This window comes from Cervus canadensis, chromosome 5 (assembly GCF_019320065.1).
Source record: "Cervus canadensis isolate Bull #8, Minnesota chromosome 5, ASM1932006v1, whole genome shotgun sequence".
In the NCBI taxonomy this organism is placed as follows: Eukaryota; Metazoa; Chordata; class Mammalia; order Artiodactyla; family Cervidae; genus Cervus; species Cervus canadensis.
Window position 1 is genome coordinate 29,319,826 of NC_057390.1, and position 20,587 is coordinate 29,340,412.

A 20,587-nucleotide genomic window follows, 5' to 3' on the forward strand; every position below is an offset into this window, starting at 1 on the left:
TGCAGCTTCCAAGAGCATCTTCTAGTGAATCATCTTGGTGGGAGGCAGTGAATACAGGGTCAGAAGCAACCTTAAATAAGAGCAAAGGGGGAAAGTGTTCAAAAGAGAAAGTGTGCCATATACACTGGGTGATTGGGATTGACATATACACATTACTATATATAAAATAGATAGTTAATAAGGATCTACTGTATAAAACAGGGAACTCTTCTCAAATACTGTGTAATGAACTATATGGGAAAAGAATTTTAAAGAGTGGATATATGTATATGTATAACTGATCCACTTTGATGTACAGCAGAAACTAACACAACATTTTAAATCAACTATACTCCAATAAAAAAGGGTGCCACAAAAGAAATGGAAGTGTTTGGAAATGTTGGAGAAGGACTCAGACCCATACTGAAGCTGTGCCCTGAACTCCATGCTCTTTTCCAAATGGACAGAATTATAATAGGAGGTTGAGTGTTCTTTCCTCTGAGTATTAGCTTTACAGGTCTGAGAAGATGGAATACACAATGGATTCTTTTAGCCCTGCCATTTGAGAATGGAGAAGCAGGGAAGAAGAGAAGAGGTGGAATTAGAAATTCAAATGGCATCTGATGAAATCACTTTTGACTCCATAGTTATTAACCCCAACTTGGCTCATTCCTTTAAATCTTGAGCTCCCTCTCAAATGTGCTATACATTAAGTGCCAGAAATTATTGATTTTTGTTTTCATACAGCCAGTACCTCTCCCCACCACTGAAATGGGAAGAAGCAGTAAATGCTGAGTAAGATGTTTCTCAGGGAAGACCAATACCGAGCACATTGTAAAGATGAGGCAGAGTGATGAATATCATTCTGAAAAATGGACTCCTGCTGTAGAAAAACTGGCTCTGGAGATCTGCTAGAGGATTTTTTTTGACTAGGGGAGTTTGTCTCAGGCACACTCACTCAAACAATAAAATGAGAATGGTGTTTGCAGACACTTAGGTCTCAAAAACTTCCTAGTCCAAATAGAGTGTTACAAAATGTTCCAGACTGCTCTTTAGAGCTTCATTTGAAGATGTTGACTTAAGTCCAAAGCAAATCTCTGCCTTAATAGTTGCATTGGAAGAATGTTAAAGATTTATGTGGTATTCTTTCTCTGTCTGACTTACTTCATTCAGTATGACAATCCCTAGGTCATCCATGTTGCTACAAATGGCATTATTTCATTCTTTTTAATGGCTGAGTAATATTCCATTGTTTATATGTACCACATATTCTTTACCCATTCCTCTGTTGATGGACATTTAGGTTGGTTCCATGCCTTGGCTGTTGTAAGCCATGCTGTCATTGGGGGGCATATATCCTTTTGGATCATGTTTTTTCTCTGGATATATGCCCATGAGTGGGATTGAAGGGTCATATGGTACCTTTATTTTTAGTTTCTGAGGAACCTTCTTACTGTTCTCCATAGAGGCTGTACCAATTTACATTCCCACCAATGGTGTAGGACGGTTCTCTTTTTTACACACCCTCTCCAGCATTTATTATTTGTCAATTTTTTGATGATAGCCATTTTAACTGGTGTGAGGTGATATCTCACTGTAGTTTTGATTTGCATATGTGGCAGCCTGGATGGGAGGGGAGTTTGAGGGAGAATGGATACATGTACATGTATTGTTGATTAACTTTGCTGTGCACCTAAAACTATCACATCTTTGTTAATTGGCTCTACTTCAGTATAACAGAAAAAGAAAAAAAGAGTTACGTGGCCTACTTTGCAGAGAGGTATTCATTTGGTGAGGAATTGGGGGAAAGCTTTTTCTTAACAGTATTATGACAGCTTTTTGCAAGGACTTGAGAAAAATTTTCCTTCTATCCTGGATCAGGTTAACCACCCCTAGTTAATTAGTAGTATAAAAGATAACAGCTGAGGCTTATCAAATGTTAATAAGGTATTTGGGAGGTTAACTATCCCAGTCATTCTATGATCATTCTATTTATGATGATGATTCAGAGCCAGAGATACTCTGACTCCCTTTGAAATGATTATCCCTGCCCTAGATTGCCTTCACTTGGCAGACAAAGCTTCCAACACTACTGCTACCATCTTAGCCCAACCTACTATCCCTCTCTTGGCTAGACAACTGCAGTATCCTACCAGTTTATCCCCTACTTCCACTCGTAACTTCCCTACAACTCATTTTTCACATTGCAACCATTCTAGTACAATGAAATTGAAAATCTAACTGTGTTATTCTCCTAAATGAAAATCCTCATCATTTCTCCATTACTGATGCCTGCCAACATCTCAGTGTTTTTTTCAATGAGCCCTTTCATTTTGTAGAGTTCTCTTCAGGTGACTGTGTTAAGAGAGTAAGTAGCATGCTACAAATATTGAATATATCTCTAGAGACTGTACTGTTCCTACTGAAAAACAACATCAACAAAATCGATCTGATATGCATTTAATGAAATATATACTTGTTTCTGTGCAGTTTGGCAATTAAATATAATCAGTGTATGGGTGTGGTACAGTGGTACTGCCTGCCAATGCAGGAGACACAAGAGATGTGGGTTCAATCCCTGGGTCAGGAAGTTCCCTTGGAATAGGAAATAGCAACCTACTCCAGTATTCTTGCCTGGAAAATTACATGGATGGAGGAACCCTGTGAGCTATAGTGCATGAGGTTGCAAAGGGTTGGACATGACTGAGCACTCACTCACTCATGAGTGTATCAGGATACCAGGACTCAATCAGGAAAGCAGACCACCTTGAATGTTATGGAATAAATAACATATGCTAGGAATATGAGCTTTTATGATTATGGGGAAACTTGGGGAACTAAAACTGAAGATGGGGAGTTGAAAGACGAAAGAAAATAACTAATCAACCCTCTTGATACATTGGCATGACTGGACAAGTTACAGCCTGCTAGGGAACTTTGGAAGCCAGGTATACCCAGCTGCTGGAGTGGGACTGGAGAGAGCTGGAGGAGGAATCTGTGGTAAGTTATGGACTTGGCATCTAATAGTGAGCCTGGCACTATTGGCGGCCAGGAGGGTCAGCAGCTAGAAAGGAGAGCTAGAGGTTGGAAGGGGGTAGGCTAACCTAGAATGCATCGGCACCTCTATATTGCTTGTTGCATCCAACCACAACAACTTTCAGAGAGCACTGCTGCTTCATTCCTGCCTTCTAAATCGTGCTTAAATAAAAATTCGGGGTGGGAGGAAACTTTAACACAGAACCATCAGGGAAAGAGACTGCGGAAACAGTTGTTCCAGTTTTGCTAGCTGTAGACAGTGCAAACTCATCCCACTTAATAAACATTTAGATAAATTACTAAATTATATTTCTTTTAAATGATTTAACCAAATTGCTAGGTTTTGTACTCTCCATCTGTTGATTCATGGACAATTTAAGCAGGAAACTTTTTATTGTTTTCTCTTATTTAAAATATTTCTTCAGTATGGCAAAATCCACTACAATATTGTAAAGTAATTAGCCTCCAACTAATAAAAATACATGAAAAAATAAATAAATAAAATATTTCTTCATCATCACCACAGTCACACTCACACATACTTGGCTCAAGCTACTAAAACAAAATATCCTAATCTAGGTGGCTTAAGGGCTTCCCTGGCGGCTCCAGGTGGTAAAATAATCTGCCTGCACTGCAAGAGACCTGGATTTGATCCCCGGGTCTGGAAAATCCCCCAAAGAAGGGAATGACTACCCACTCCAGTATTCTTGCCTGGAGAATTCCATGAACAGAGGAGCCTGGCGGGCTACAGTCTATGGGATTGCAAAGAGATGGACACGACTGAGCCACTAACACTTTCTTTTGCTTTCAGGTGGCTTAAACAACGTTTACTTCACACAGTCTGGAGGTGGGGAAGTGTTGGCAGATTGGTGTCTGATGAGGGCTCTCTTCCTGGTTTGTTGATGTCCACCTTTTTGCTCTATCCTACACAGTGGAAAGTGGGGGGACTCTGATCTCTTTCTATAAAGAGGGGCTCTACCCTCATTGAGCCTAATTACCTCTTGAAGGATCCAGTTCCAGATATCATCATACTGTGGATCAGGGTTTCAGTATGAATTTTAGGTGTACACAAATATTCAGTCCATAGTGCAGTGGCCACAGGACTGGAAAAGGTCAGTTTTCATTCCAATCCCAAAGAAAGGCAATGCCAAAGAATGCTCAAACTATCGCACAGTTGCACTCATCTCACACGCTAGTAAAGCAATGCTCAAAATTCTCCAAGTCAGGCTTCAGCAATACATGAACCATGAACTTCCAGATGTTCCAGCTGGTTTTGGAAAGGCAGAGGAACCAGAGATCACATTGCCAACAACCACTGGATCATCGAAAAAGCAAGAGAGTTCCAAAAAAAAAAATCTATTTCTGCTTTATTGACTATGCCAAAGCCTTCGACTGTGTGGATCACAATAAACTGTGGAAAATTCTTCAAGAGATGGGAATACCAGACCACCTGACCTGCCTCTTGAGAAACCTGTATGCAGGTCAGGAAGCAACAGTTAGCACTGGACATGGAACAACAGACTGGTTGCAAATAGGAAAAGGAGTACGTCAAGGTTGTATATTGTCACCCTGCTTATTTGACTTCTACGCAGAGTACATCATGCCAAATGCTGGGCTGGATGAAGCACAAGCTGGAATCAAGATTGCCGGGAGAGAAATATCAATAACCTCAGATATGCAGATGACAGCACCCTTATGGCAGAAAGTGAAGAAGAACTAAAGAGCTTCTTGATGAAAGTGAAAGAGGAGAGTGAAAAAGTTGGCTTAAAGCTCAACATTCAGAAAACTAAGATCATGGCATCCGGTCCCATCACTTCATGGCAAATAGGTGGGGAAACAGTGGAAACAGTGGCTGACTTTATTTTTCTGGGCTCCAAAATCACTGCAGATGACAATTGCAGCCATGAAACTAAAAGACGCTTACTCCTTGAAAGGAAAGTTATAACCAAGCTAGACAGCATATTAAAAAGCAGAGACATTACTTTGCCAACAAAGGTCCGTCCTGCCAAGGCTATGGTTTTTCCAGTAGTCATGTATGGATGTTAGAGCTGGACTATAAAGAAAGCTGAGCACTGAAGAATTGATGCTTTTGAACTGTGGTGTTAGAGAAGACTCTTGAGAATCCCTTGGACTGTAAGGAGATCCAACCAGTCCATCCTAAAGGAGATCAGTCCTGGGAGTTCACTGAAGGGACTGATGTTGAAGCTGAAACTCCAATGCTTTGGCCACCTGATGTGAAGAGCTGACTCACTGGAAAAGACCCTGATGCTGGGAAAGATTGAGGGCAGGAGGAGAAGGGGACGACAGAGGATGAGATGGTTGGATGGCATCACTGACACAATGGACATGGGTTTGGGTGGACTCCAGGAGTTGGTGATGGACAGGGAGGCCTGGCGTGCTGTGGTTCATGGGGTCGCAAAGAGTTGGCCACAACTGAGCGACTGAACTGAACTGAACTGAACTGGAGTGCATGGGCATGCACACCACAAACACACACATACACACCTTATGAAATACTAGATCCTTTAAGATGTGTTATAGATTGGGTTCCCTAGAAGCAGATCCTACTTCTTATTCAAGTGATTTATGTAGGAGTAATCTCAGGAAAGGAGAGTGAGGGAAGCAGAAGAGGTAGGAAAATAATGCGGTCTCAACGGGATGTTACCTTATGTCTGATCTCATGGAGAAGCGCTGGAGCATAAATTGCACCAGAGAGTTACTCTCTTTTCAGAACAAGGGCTCTGACATTTTGAACCCCATGACAGTTAGGCATTGGTTGAGGGTTGGGATGGAAGGGGATGGGTGAGAACAAAGCATTTGGCTGAAGGCAGTTTTCCAGAGAGCAGGCAGCTGTGAGTATTATCAGCCAACACTTAGTCAGCAAAGCAAATGGGGTGGGGCCCAACAGCATTCACTCCAAGGTACTTTAGAAGCAGAAACTTCTATATATGGAGTATGTGGGGACTCAGAAGTAGGAGCAGAGGTTACATGGCAGACTTCTCTGTTTCCCCCACCTGTCTTTGTTGTGACCTCAGAGATGTCACTAATTCTGAGCAGTTTGGTGTCCTGGCTCCCATGTCTAGTTATCCCTCTGTGGCTCAGTGCTTGGTTATAGATGCTACTGTTGCCCCAGTTTGCCTCATAGTTCCTAGCTCCTTTCTTGTGTCACTGGATCTAGGTTGTCTGGGGCTCTGTTTAGATACCCACTTCTATTTTGCTGCCCAGCAGGGTTCTCAGAGTCCCTTCTTCTCTAGTACCTCACCTCCCACCTCAGCATTGTTGTGTGCAACAAAACATAATTATATCCATTCGAGACAAAGGGTTTCTACACAGTCCCTGTTCTTTTCTCATTCCCAAGAACTGCCTCTATGGTTGGCTTATTTGCTTGGATTCCAATCTCTCTCTCTTTTTAACTTTGTGTTAGTTATTTTTTGCTGCATAACAAGTGATGCCCAAGTGAAATATCTGAAAATCACAAACATTACCTCACAGTTTCTATGGGTTGGGAATTTGGGAGCAGCCTAGATTGGTGTTTGTGGTTCACAGGGTCTCAAAAGGTAATCAAGATATTAACCATGACTGAAGTCAGCTGAAGGCTTGACTCAGCTAGAAGAGCTAATCCCAAGAAGACTCAGGCAGACAGTTCAGTTGGCAGAAGGATTTGGCTCCTTGCTGGCTCTTGGTGGGAGGCCTTAATTTCTCACCATATGGACTTTTCCATAGTGCTACTCAAGTGTCCTCACAACATGGCCACTGACTTTCCTAAGCAAGTGATCCAAAAGAATACAAAATGGAAGCTGCAGTGTCTTTTATGATCTAGTCTCAGAGGTTGTAGATGATCACTTTTGCCAAAATTATTTGTTTGAACTGAATTGCTAAGTACAGTCCACAATCAAAGGGGAGGGAATTGAGCTCTATTTCTTAAAAGAAAGAGTATTAAATAATTTGTAGACATATTTAAAACCAACACATATCTCATCACACTAGTAGGTTCCCTGAGCAGCTGCTTTGTGGTCCTCACCTACCTGGGATACTTGCAGGACTGGGATAGAACATTCTGAACCAAGAAGATTCTGAGATTTACCTCCCTTAAGGGATGGTCATATGATCACCATTCCCAGGCCTCTAAGAATGTGGTGGGAGGAGAGGGATACACAGTGAAAGAAGATAAGAGAAAACGGGCGCTGGGATCAGAGAGATTAGGGTTCGTGCCTTCACTTTGACATTTCTAATCTGGCTTAGGAAAGTCACTTAATTCAAGCCAATAAATGTGGTTTGTTTGTTTTTTGTTTTTGTTTTTTTGAGTATTAATTGCATGTTAAACACTGTGCTAGGTATTGGGGACAGAGTGCTTAAAAAATTCACTCTTGTGGTACTTACAGTCTAGCCAAGAAGACAGACATTAACTAAGACATTTAAATTGTGATGAGAGTCTTGTGCTATCAGAGCACATCCCAAGGGGACTTAGCCTCTTCTAAAGGGGAAGACTTCCTTGGGGAAGTAACATTTTTAAGTTGAGATTTGGAAGATGGTTAAGAGTTAACCAAATGAAGACTTCTCTGGTGGTACAGTGGTTAAGAATCCGCCTGCCAATGCAAGAGACACAGGTTCAATCCCTGGTCTGGGAAGATCCCCTATGCCTCACAGCCATTAAGCCTGTGTGCCACAACTACTAAGCTTGAACCCAGAGGCCATGAGCCACAATACTGAGCCTGCATGCTATAGCTACTGAAGTCCATGTGCCTAGAACCCATGCTCTGCAACAAGAGAAGCAACCGCAGTGAGAAGCCTGCACACTGCAACAAAGAGTAACCCCCACTTGTCTCAAATAGAGAAAGCCTGCATGCAGCAACCAAGACCTAGTGAAGTCAAATAATAATAATAAAAAAAAGTTAACCAAGTGAGAGAACAGATGTTCAAAGGTTCTGAAGTATCAAGACCCCTGAGCTTTCAAGGAGACAAAAGAAAACTAGAATGGCTGGAATGTTGATGGTAAGAGGACAGTGAGATGAGACAAGGTTGGAAAGCTGAGTAGAGACTACATTGCCCTGGGTTTCAAAGGCCACGTTAAGAATGAGGACCCATATCTATAAGTTCTCAAAAAAGTCAAGCCAACTGCAACTGTTTTCAGCAGAGATATGTCTTGGTGAAATTTGTATTTTACAGGAACTTCTCAGGGTACCCTATGGAGAACGGTGAAAGAGGGACAAAGTGGGTGGGGGGGCTTACTTGTGGGAGCACTGTAGGAGTCTAAGTGGAGAGGTGATGATGGAAATGGAGGTGAGAGGCCATTAGGAGAGTAATAGGACTTGGCCAATGACCTGAGGCTGCAGATGGAGGAGTCAACACACACTGTCCAAGGGGCAGATTTTCCAGTGGTGATGGTGGGAGCTGGGTGGGTGTTGAGTAGATTAGGCATTCTGTTTTAAACACGTGGAGTTTTAGGGGCTTGTGAGATATTCAAGCAGAAGTGTTGAAAAGTCCTGGAGTTCAGAGAGTGGACTGTTCTCTGACGGGAGCCATGAAAGTCTAGACATATGTGCTGTAACTGAAATTCCTGAATGAATATGATGGCCAGTGTTAGTGAGGAGCAAAAGTCCAGGGAACCCCAACATTTAAGGGCCAGGAAGAAATGAAGGCAGCAAAGGCCCCTGAGGAGAAGCAATGGGAGATGGGGAAGAACAAACCCCAGAGAGTATAGCATCGGTGAGCCAAAGAGATCATGTTTCTAGAAGAAGCATTAAATGGAATTAAGGTTTTAATTAAGATAATTATAATCCTTATCTCATAAGACTCTTGTAAGGATTGAATGAGATAACATACACAAAAAATATTTTAGTAATTCATAGACACTTGCCAATGTTGGGTATTCTCTTTAGCAGAGGAATGGGAGTGTACAGGGGAAGGGCTGGGAGAAAAGGGCCAGGGTGTTCCTTCTGAAGTAATTTCCCATCACCTAATGTATCTAAAGCAAAGTTACAATTATTGACATTTGGAGACAGCCAGTCTTTGACATTGTGCAGTGTAAGTTTGGAAACCAGAGAAAACTCCCTTGCTATAAAAAATTTCTCCACCTGCTTAATATTGCTTAAAAATCCCTTCCAGAAAAAAAAAAAAAAATCCCTTCCAGGGAAGACCTGGAAACCATTTAATCTATAATAAGAAGTTTTAAAATGCAAATACTGGGGGGAGTTACCACAGTAATGTGAAGGAGACAGTTAAGTATAATTATGTTATCAAATTCTTTTCCTTTTGGAAACTTCGGGAAGGCACCTAGAACCAGGTGCAGTGTAGGAGAGAGGGCTTGGTCCCTGAAGGGAAAAAGTGAGAGACACTCAAGGCAAATTTCACCGATTTCTCAGTGTCATGATTTTGCTTCAGACTCTTGTTTATCTTCACATCTGTCCAGAAAGAATACAACTTTCATGCAAATATCTGTCCTTCAACTTAGTGTCAGCCCTTAACTTAGCAGAAACTATGCATTTTCCCTGTTTTCTTCTCTGGCAGCTGTAGGTGATCTAATAATGTCTAGACTTCAAATAGAACAGATTCCCAGCCTTGCCTAATTTAGGGTGCCGGTGGTGTGGAGTGGACCCAGGGGTTACTGCGTTGAACCACTGTGGGGATCATTAGTGCTGGTCTTCTAAGAGTTGTGAAACCGGGAGCTGATTCTGAAAAACTGACCTCTTCTTCACCTTCCCAGTAGACACTCAAGAATGTCCTGGATTCTTAGGTTACTTGTATCTGGTAGGCAGGCAGGTCCTGAGCTACAGACTCCAGAACAGAAGAGAGAAGTAAGAAAGAAATGAGCCCTGTTCCTCTCCTATGAGAATGGAAAGGGAGCTTCTGAAGACCATCTGCACAATTACAATTTTACCATATGTAACTGCTCCTATTCTGGAGACCATCTATACCCTTTGCAGTGCATTAAATCCATGAAGCTATTTGTTACAATGGGGTGCCGAGTAATTAACTGAAACTGGCCCTTTAATTCAAATCAACAGTATTTGCAGCTATTAAGCACCCAGAATGTGCACTCTGATTGGAGGCCCTAGAAGCAAAATAGTCCTTGCCCTCAAGGGGGCTTGTCTCAGTCTAGGTGTGAGATGTCAGACTCAAATGATGACTCCTCTCTGATGACACAGTTCTCCCTTCTCCCTCACTCCTCTCTTTCCAACTGCTCGCTCTCCTCTAGCCCCTGGACTTGAGATAGGTCTGCTGAAGAAGCTCCAGGGGGCCTCAGGCTCACTCTGGCTGCTGGTCGGCTTCCTGCCTAAGCCCAGCTCTGGTAACCAGATGCTGCCACCATCTCCTCCATGCCTCAGTACTGCCTTGAACTCTGCATAGTATCTGCAAGGCATGCCTCTGATTTCTCCTTGTCAAGAGCAATGTCATCATCTCCCCCATACTATTCTGGTATGAACTGCCCCAACACACATTACATCCTATTGTGCCAATGTTGACCTGGCCCACCCTATTTGTCACACTCCTGCTTTGCCTGCAGACTGAACTTCCCACATCTGTAGCTGCGTCTAGACCTCCAATATATGTAGCTTCCCTCCTGTCCCCAGTTCTAGTGAACAGACATAATTCTAGTATTTTCTCCCTTAATAATTAGCCCTACCCCATTTCAGTTAATCATAGATGTACAACTGTATCTTGAGCTATGTCAAGAGGAAAGGAGTAAGAAAAAAGAAAACAAAATAGTGCCTATTCCGCTGGATCAGACATGCCAATAGGAGGAACTCTGCCAGTAGAAGAGTTCATCATTCGGTCGCAAAGGGATATTATTTCTCAAGATGCAACAGTAAGGTAAGAAAAAGAGGGAGGAAGAACAGCAAAAAGCTGAGGAATTCAGATAAAGATCCCAAAACACAGCGTTTCACGAACTGTGCACCACATTCCAACAAGCAAAAAAGATAATTTCACCCACTGATTGGAAGAATTTTGGTCTCATGAATGCTTGAAACACAAAGTCAAAATCGGAATTCATAGGCCTTTCTCCAAGTTTCCTCATGTGATTGGCTGTACAAACCAGCCATCCAGACTAGAAATCTGGTGTTAAAACAAAAATGAACAAGACTTCAAAAATTGAGTATAGAATGAAAGGCATTATTGCCATTTCCTTCACGTTGTTCATATATCTGAATAAATAGAGTGTGTGTCTTAAACGGAGACGTCCCGCAAAGCAGTGGCCTCATGCGTTTGATTCAGCACATCAACAATCCTGGATGGTGATGGTGGAACGATTTTGTTATGGAGAGAATAAAGATTATTTTTTCCTCTTTAGCCCTGTTTCAGCTTGTCCTCTTTATCAAGTACTTGGGCATTTGATTCTTGAAACTCACGAATTCATCTTCTGGGAAAATTCACAGAATATATTTACAAATGGAAAATAATTTGCTGGTATTTTTTCCCCTTTTTGGCACATGAATAAACTGAATGTTCTGACAAACTCAGTATCTCTTGTTTTGTTGACTGCCTTGCCCAATATTTGTCTTCAGTAATTTCACTGCAGTTATTTTTTTTTTTCTCACAAAGAAACACATTTCTTCACATTTAAGAGGCACAAATTGTTGCTTCCACTTTTCAAAGGAGTTATGGTGTTTCCAGATTTAGAAAGACAGTTCCAGTTGCCAAGCTCTGTCAGGCCCTGCCTTGGCTTAACGAAGAATGCTTCTGTTTTCCTTAGGCAAAGAAAAAAAAGCAAAGACCCTAAACTATTTAAGCATCTTTTAGTTTCATTTAGAGGCCGAGAAAGGCTGTTATGTGAAAATCCAGAGGAATGAGTTTGGGTTGAGGATTTGGACTTAACTATCAAAAGTTGTAGCTGGCTTTCCACAGTTTGATTAAGCCTCTGAGACTCTGTTTCCTTGTTGATACAATGAAGAGGTTGAACTATAGCCTTTTTTGGAGTCTGTTCTAGTCCTATAGTCTATAATTTGATGTATTATTCTCCTTTATTTTTCCCATGTATACCCTTTTCTTTTTCTATGTGTATACCCTCCCCAAAGGAGGGAGACAATATTTTATTGTTATGAAGAGGCCAGGGACAACAGGAATGTGTTATTAGACAATGCTTGTCTCTTTGTTGAGGCCATGGGGAATGACAAGTGTTTATTGCTGGGACTGGAAAAGAACTGGACTTAGACTGGGGAGGGAAGGACTTCCTCTCCTCTTTGGAAATCTGATCTGATGGGTCTTGGAAGAGGTCTGATTCTGGATATATCTTGTGGTTTCTTTGGAACCTCTACTGACATGGTAACAGTTTTCACAGCATTCCTCAGCAGGGAAGGATTCTGGGTATGTGGATGTTTCTCTGCAGATCTGTAACACTGGTCCTTAATGCACCCAATGTGGACAAGGCATTGGGAGAGAGAAATGTTCTCATTCATGCTGCACTCTGAGAATCTGCTGCCAAGGTGGTAGTGAACCTCAGATTCATTGGTGATTCTTCAAGGCACAGGGTTGGAATTGAACCACTGACTTTGATGCAAGGTGGCCACACTAACTTCAACTTTTTCGGCCATGGACCTCACGGTCTGTAGCACTTCTTTTGGCAGAAGAATTTGATGGATTCCCTGTTTTCAGCAGTTCTACAGTGAAGCTATGGATGGAGTAACAGTGGTGAACAGTTTCTTCTGGCAGTCAAATGGATTTTCTCTGATGTGATCTGTGTAAGCACCTCTGGGTTTCTTCAATGTATTACAGACAGAAAGTGCTAGGAGAGGAGAATGGATTTCCTGCCATTCTGGGAATGCATAATTTTATTGATTTGAAAAGAGATACCATCTTATTTTGAGCTTCAAATGGGTGAAGTAGGAGATTTCAATTATACCATATTTTTTCACTTTCTTCTACAGATAACAATTATTCAATAAATGTGGACCGACTGAATGAATGAAGAAACTGATGTTAAATAGAAACAGAGGATAAAGAAGTTCTGCCTGGCCATGAGTTGTCGGTCTTGATTTATCATCTAAAGTGTGGCCGGTTTTGAACAATAAATGGGTGGAGTGAAAAGTGGCCCAATTTTTCCTTCAGAGGTTTTGATTTTATTCCTTAGCAGATGTCATTCGATCTGAGAATTCCTCTTCTTTTTCTTTCCATTTTCTCCATTTCTCTACTCCATTCTTTCTCACTCTCTTCTCTTCTGTCTTCATCTTCCGCTTTTAAAAACAATGATCTAGAGAAGAGAAGGTTAGTGTTGGAGGAAATGGAATCAATTTCTAGACTGAGCTGGGAGCATTCCTTTGCATACCCGCCCTATATACACCTATGGCCCTGAGATGGTGAGCAGTCAACAAATTCAAAGACACTTGAAATCTCTATCTGGTGTGTTCAGGGCCCTGAGTCATTTCAACCCCTTAGGGTGGCATGGTCGCCATACCAAGGGAGTTCCAATGGAGACTTTTCTCAGGACATCTATTTTCTGTATAACAAACTAAAATATTTGGTGGTTTGAAACAACAACCATTTTATTATATTTCAGTATTTTGTTGGTCAGAAATTTGGCAGTTCTCAGTCAGGTGATTCTTCTGCTCCACCTAGTCTGTGAAGGTGTTTCTGGATGAGCATTTGTATCAGTTGACTGAATCAAGCAGACAACCCTTCCCAGTGGCCTGAATAGATCAAAAAGGCAGAAGAACAGACATCCCTGGTGGTCCAGTGGCTAAGACTTCAAGCTGCCAGTCTAGGGGGCCCAGGTTCGATTCCTTGTCAGGGATCTAGATACCACTAGATCTCACATGCCACAATGAAGAGTTCGTATGCTGCAACTAAAAGATCCACAAGGTGCAACTCAAGATCCCACACACCTCAACTAAGACCCAGCACAGCCAAGTAACTCTGCCTAAGTCCTTCAGCTGGGACATTGGTCTTCCCCTGCTCTTGGAATGGTGACTTACGTCATTAGTGCTTCTGGTCCTCTGGTCTTTGGATTCAGATTGGAACTTACATCACTGGCTTTCCTGGGTCTCCAGCTTACAGATGACAGATACTGAGATTTCTCAATTTCCATAATCATGTGAGCCAATTCTTTATAATCTCTCTCCTGCCTCATCAGTTCAGTTCAGTTGTTCGGTCATGTCCAACTCTTTACAACCTCATGGACTATAGACAGTCCATGGAATTCTCCAGGCCAGAATACTGGAGTGGGCAGACTTTCTCTTCTCCAGGGGATCTTCTGAACCCAGGGATCGAGGCCCAGTCTCCCACATTGCAGGCAGATTCTTTACCAGCTGAGCCACAAGGGAAGCCCAAGAATACTGGAGTGGCTAAGCCTATCCCTTCTCCAGGGGATCTTCCTGACCCAGGAATCGAATCGGGGTCTCCTGCATTGTAGGTGGATTCTACCAACTGAGCTACCAAGGAAGCTCCCAAATTCATATCAGTCTGTTCAGTGGCTCGGTTGTGTCTGACTCTTTGCGACCCCATGGACTTCAGCATGTCAGGGTTCACTGTCCAGCACCAACTCCTGGAGTTTACTCAAACTCATGTCCATTGAGTCAGTGATGCCATCAAAGCATCTCATCCTCTGTCATCCCCTTCTTCTCCTGCCTTCAATCTTTCCCAGCATCAGAGTCTTTTCCAATGAGTCAGTTCTTCGCATCAGGTGACCAAAGTAGTGGAGTTTCAGCTTCAGCATCAGTCCTTCTGATGAATATTCAGGACTGATTTCCTTTAGGATTGACTAGTTGGATCTCCTTGCAGTCCAAGAGACTCTCAAGAGTCTTCTCCAACACCACAGTTCAAAAGGATCAATTCTTTGGTGCTCAGCTTTCTTTATAGTCCAACTCTCACATCCATCATGACTCCTGGAAAAATCATAGCTTTGACTAGATGGACCTTTGTTGGAAAGGTATTGTCTCTGCTTTTTAATATGCTGTCTAGGTTGGTCATAGCTTTTCTTCCTGATATATATATATACACACACACATACACACACACAAATATATGTGTGTGTGTGTTTGTGTATGTGTATCCTATTGGTTCTATTTCTCTGAGAACCCTGATTAATACATCTGTGCCAACTCAGTATCAAGGGGAGAAGAATGGAGCCTGCCTCTCTTTGGAAGAAGTGCCAAAGAATTTGCAGCTATCTTTGACCCACCACACACAATTGGAATTGCCCTCTTCTGGGAATCAGAAGAATGAATCTACAATTCTATATGCCAAGAGACACCTGGCATGAAAATATCTAAGTCCACTGAATCAACACTGTGGCTACCCTGATGGGATGAAGCACTAGTGTCTGAAAATGTTCTGGCTCTAATAGCCAAAATTAAGAATTTTAAAAGGACAATCTCTAGTATTAGGGTGTTGGATGATTTCCATTTTGACCTCTGAGCTGTGTTTCCTCTTGTTGGCAGTAATAGAGAGAAATGTGGATCCTTAGCCTGAAACAATATCCAGTGTTACCTCAACTCCTTCGTTTCGTTCTACACAGCTAAACTCAAACCCACTTTTTGATTAAAATAGTAGACATAAGAACCCCCAATTATAGAGTACCTAGCACGCTAGATTTTATCTCCAGTCCTCCAAGTAACTGTGCATGTTCCACATGACAGCCCCATTTTGCAGATGAGGGAGAAGCAGCTTAGAAAGTTCATGGAACCAGTTTGAGGTTATATAGAGAGCGGTATATTTGCTGTTTAAACCAAGGCCTGCTTGGCTCCAAAGCCTCTTTCCCTTACCCTGTGTGATTTTTGGAAAATCAGAGCACCTTATAAAACATCCATCATGTACTGCCCGAGAAAGCACAGAGTCAGTGAGACCAGACTGAACAGCCAGCAAATTCCGCAGCTCAGTAGCCACTCCAATGAGCCTACTGCTGGGCTACCAAGGTGTTTTCATTCCAGCTGCTCCCTTCTTGAAGAAATCTCAATATACACAAAAGCATCAAGGTACAGAGTGATTTATCCTTTTTCAGAAATGTTTTTATAAAATATCTCTGCACTAAATAACTTTGTACAGAGAGGCCTCCTAGGGTTATTTAAGGAATAATTCAGTATGCAAAAAACTATGGAAAAGAATTCACCTTGATATTATCCCCCCTTACAGTACCTATCTGGCTTAGTCTGATCTTGGAAAAGCTGGTGTGAAAGGAAATAGGAAGGTTGCTTGTAAAGCTGGGAGAGTTGCTAGGCTCCAATGCTATCTGACCTTAAGTGAAGGTGGGGTGGGTGGTGGATGTGTCCTAGATGTTTATATTGTCTTAGAAAGGTTTGGCATGGCTGCTGGGGAGTTCTCAAGCCCAAATTGGCCATCAGACGAGCCTGTACCTTCTAGAAATGGGCTTCTCTCAGAATCCCTGAGATCCAGTCCCTGGCTATGAGGAGCAGCCTGGGGAACGTGTGGCCTCCATGTCAAGGTATTGATGGATTTCAGCATGTGGCAGTTGGGCCCTTGGTCAATTGAGTTCCCCATAACTGGATGCATATACTGTTCATTTCTCATGGCTGCCACACTCACACTGTACTGAGCATACATAAGATGATGCATAATAAATAAGACCCTAATGCTGGGAAAGATTGAGGGCAGGACGAGAAGGGGATGACAGAGGACGAGATGGTTGGATGGCATCACTGACTCAATGGACATGGGTTTGGGTGGACTCCGGAAGTTGGTGATGGACAGGGAGGCGTGGTGTGCTGAAGTTCACAGTGTTGCAAAGAGTTGGATAGGACTGAGCAACCGAACTGACTGAATAAATAAGCACTGTGGGAACGTGGTCTCCAAAGCAGTCTTTTAATACTTTGTACTTCCTACTTCTGTGCTTACACTCAAGTTTTCTTCTACTTTGCTTGCTTTGCTTTCCATATTCACATTCAGGAGCCAGCTCAGATCTCACCTCCAAAAAGCCTTCTCCAATCCCCCCTAAGACTTCAGAATCAGTCTTAGGAATTCTTCTTCTAGGTACCCATGTCTGCTATTTCAGCACACAGCACTTATGCTTCAGGCCCTAGCCAGGAAACCTCAGCACCCTCTGGGCTGCACGCTGGGTTATGTCCACTATTACGGGGCTGCTTTGGAAAGGTCTGTCTGATTTCCTCTCTGTCCTTGAAGCCTCCATCCTCTCTCACCTGCTTTCCTGGCTTCCTACTTGCCTGTTCTGTTATCTGTCCTCCCTTCTGGGAGCCTCTGCATTGTCCCTTGAGTCAGGGCTGGGATTAGGGTGTGGTGAGTGAGGTGGAGACATGACTCCTCCTTCAAGTGCTGAGATCAGAGTGAAGGCCTCTTTCCGTTTTGCTCTGTAGGTGCCTCACTCCTCTCCCCTAGTCTCAGGCCTGCCCAGAGTCCAGCTGTGGTAATGACTTGATTTCAGTGAAAGTCCTAGTAACCTTCATCGCGGTGTATTCCAGACACGGCTATGCACTACCTGCAGACCTTTGACCCCAGATTGAACCAGACTGCTAGTAGACAGGGCTCAGGAGTCCACACAGCCATGATTGGGTGTCACTGGCTCATAACACCAAGTCCAGGTTCTTGGAATAACATTCATAGTCCCTCCCAACCTGGTATCTGCCGTTTCTGGCTTCACTTTCAGTTGACTTCCTCTATGCAGGCACCCCAGAGGCAGATCACACCAAACCACTCATTGGACCCAAGTGTGCCCTGCCTTGCATCCTGTGTCTCTGTGCTTTTCCTGGAATTCAGCATGCTCCTCTTACCCTTGCCTATTCCCTTTGGCAAAAGTCTACTCATTCTTCAGGGTCCACTTCAAATACCATCTTCTCTCTGAAAACTTTTTGGATCTTCACCTCTCTAATATTAGTAGCATTTGACACTGTAATAGAATTATTTCCCCATCTCAGCTGCTGTGTTTTTGTATATAAAGTCAGGAGCCCGTCTCATGCTGTGTCACCCTGATTCCATAAGGACCCCTGAGCCCACTTTCCAGGTTCAGGAACTGCTTACTTTTATTTATCTGCAACACCTTGCCTGAAGCACAGTGAGCATCTATTAGTTGTTGAATTGAATGAAAATAGGCACTAACTAGTTAAGTTTAAGTGAAAATGTTAGTTGCTCAGTCATGTCTGACTCTTTGTGACCCCATGGACTGTAGCCGGCCGGGCTCCTCTGTCCATGGAATTCTCCAGGAAAGAATACTGGGGTCGGTAACCATTCCCTTCTCCAGGGGGTTTTCCCGACCCAGGGAACAAACTCAGGTCTCCTGCCCTGCAGGCAGATTCTTTCCTGTGTGACTCACCAGTGAAGCCCAGTTATTAACTTTCCATAGCACCTAACATAATGCCTTGAATATAAGTATTTTAAAATATTTTTTGAATGAATAAATGGACAAAGGGATGAATATGGGCCATATTTATTGTCACTATTTAGCCACTTCCAGGGAACTTGTGTGTGTTTCAGTCACACATGGTGGAGCTCAAATGTCAGTGTGTATAAATAAGAGTCATCTGGGACATAATTTAAAATGTAGACTGCTGGCCACACTCCCAGAGATGCTGATTCAAAAGATCTGGGTGGGACCTAGGAATATACATTTGTAATAGCATCTTGGGTAATAATGAGACAGGTGGACAGGTGTTTGGTCCACAGGTCACATTTTGAGAAACATTGCAGGAGGCATTTAGTGTTCAGCAGGTGCTATTCACTCTCTGGAGGGATTCTCAGATAATCTATCTTAAAGTTCAAGCCTTAACACTAAAGAGATTGTGGAGTCTTGTTAGGAGGACATGATAAAAGCAGCAAGTCTAGTCTGGCAACTGATGGGCCTTCAGACTCTGGTAAGACCATTCTTGGGACAGTCTTTGGATCCTGCAATAGAAGGAAGAATAGAGGGCCTTGTGAGCTTGGTTGCAGAGACCCTGGTTTTGGTCTTGTGGCTCCCCTCCTCTGAGAAAAGAAGAGAAGCTAAAGGCAAAGGAGAAAAGGAAAGATATACCCATTTGAATGCAGAGTTCCAAAGAATAGCAAGGAGAGATAAGAAAGCCTTCCTCAGTGATCAATGCAAAGAAATAGAGGAAAACAATGGAATGGGAAAGACTAGAGATCTCTTCAAGAAAATTAGAAATACCCAGGGAACATTTCATGCAAAGATGGGCTCAATAAAGGACAGAAATGGTATGGATGTAACAGAAGCAGAAGATATTAAGAAGAGATGGCAAGAATACACAGAAGAACCTTACAAGAAAAGATCTTCATGACCCAGATAACCATGATGGTGTGATCACTCACCTAGAGCCAGACATCCTGGAATGCGAGGTCAAGTGGGCCTTAAGAAGCATCACTATGAACAAAACTAATGGACGTGATGGAATTACAAATCCTTTTAGAATTATTTCAAATCTTAAAAGATGATGTTATGAAAGTGCTGCACCCAACATGCCAGCAAATTTGGAACACTCAGCAGTAGCCAAAGGACTGGAAAACATCAGTTTTCATTCCAATCCCAAAGAAAGGCAATGCTAAAGAATGTTCAAACTACCACACAATTGTACTCATCTCACATGCTAGCAAAGTAATGGTCAAAATTCTCCAAGCCAAGCTTCAGCAATACGTGAACTATGAACTTCCAGATGTTCAAGCTGGATTTAGAAAAGGCAGAGGAACAAAGGCAGAGATCAAATTGCCAACATCTGCTGGGTTATCGGAAAAGCAAGAGAGTTCCAGAAAAACATCTACTTCTGCTTTATTGATTACGCCAAAGCCTTTGACTATGTGGATCACAACAAACCGTGGAAAATCTGAAAGAGATGGGACTACCAGACCACCTGACCTGCCTCCTGAGAAATCTGTATGCAGGTCAAGAAGCAACAGTTAGAACTGGACATGGAATACAGACTGGTTCCAAATTGGGAAAGGAGTACATCAAAGATGCATATCATCACCCTGCTTATTTAACTTCTATGCAGAGTATATCATGCGAAATGCTGGACTGGATGAAGCACAAGCTGGAATCAAGATTGCCAGAAGAAATATCAATAACCTTAGATATGCTGATGACACCACCCTTATGGCAGAAAACAAGGAAGAACTAAAGAGCCTCTTGTTGAAAGTGAAAGAGGAGAGTAAAAAAGTTGGCTTAAAACTCAACATTCAAGCAACTAAGGTCATGGCATCTGGACCCATCATTTCATGGAAAACAATGGAAACAGCGAGAGACCATTATTTTGGGGGACTCCAAAATCACTGCAGATGGTGACTGCAGCCATGAAATTAAAAGACGCTTGCTCCTTGGAAGGAAAGCTATGATCAACTTAGACAGCATATTAAAGAGCAGAGACGTTACTTTTTTTTTTTTTTTATTAACAGCTTGTATCACTGAATTATAATTTTTTTTTTTGGTCATACATTGATATGAATCAGCCATAGATTTACACGTATTCCCCATCCCGATCCCCCCTCCCACCTCCTTCTCCACCCGATTCCTCTGGGTCTTCCCAGTGCACCAGGCCCGAGCACTTGTCTCATGCATCCCACCTGGGCTGGTGATCTGTTTCACCATAAATAGTATACATGCTGTTCTTTTGAAACATCCCACCCTCACCTTCTCCCACAGAGTTCAAAAGTCTGTTCTGTTTTTCTGTGTCTCTTTTTCTGTTTTGCA

At 42.6% G+C, this 20,587-nt stretch overlaps 1 long non-coding RNA gene across 1 annotated transcript in view; it reads left to right on the forward strand.

The window, feature by feature from the left end:
• The first annotated feature begins 1,593 nt into the window (after positions 1 to 1,593).
• Positions 1,594 to 20,587, forward strand: part of LOC122442453 — a 22,898-nt gene continuing 3,904 nt past the window's right edge. The window contains exons 1-3 of the long non-coding RNA XR_006269653.1: positions 1,594 to 1,710; positions 10,071 to 10,080; positions 13,211 to 13,215. This is a non-coding gene — a long non-coding RNA (uncharacterized LOC122442453). The remainder of the gene's footprint in view (positions 1,711 to 10,070; positions 10,081 to 13,210; positions 13,216 to 20,587) is intronic.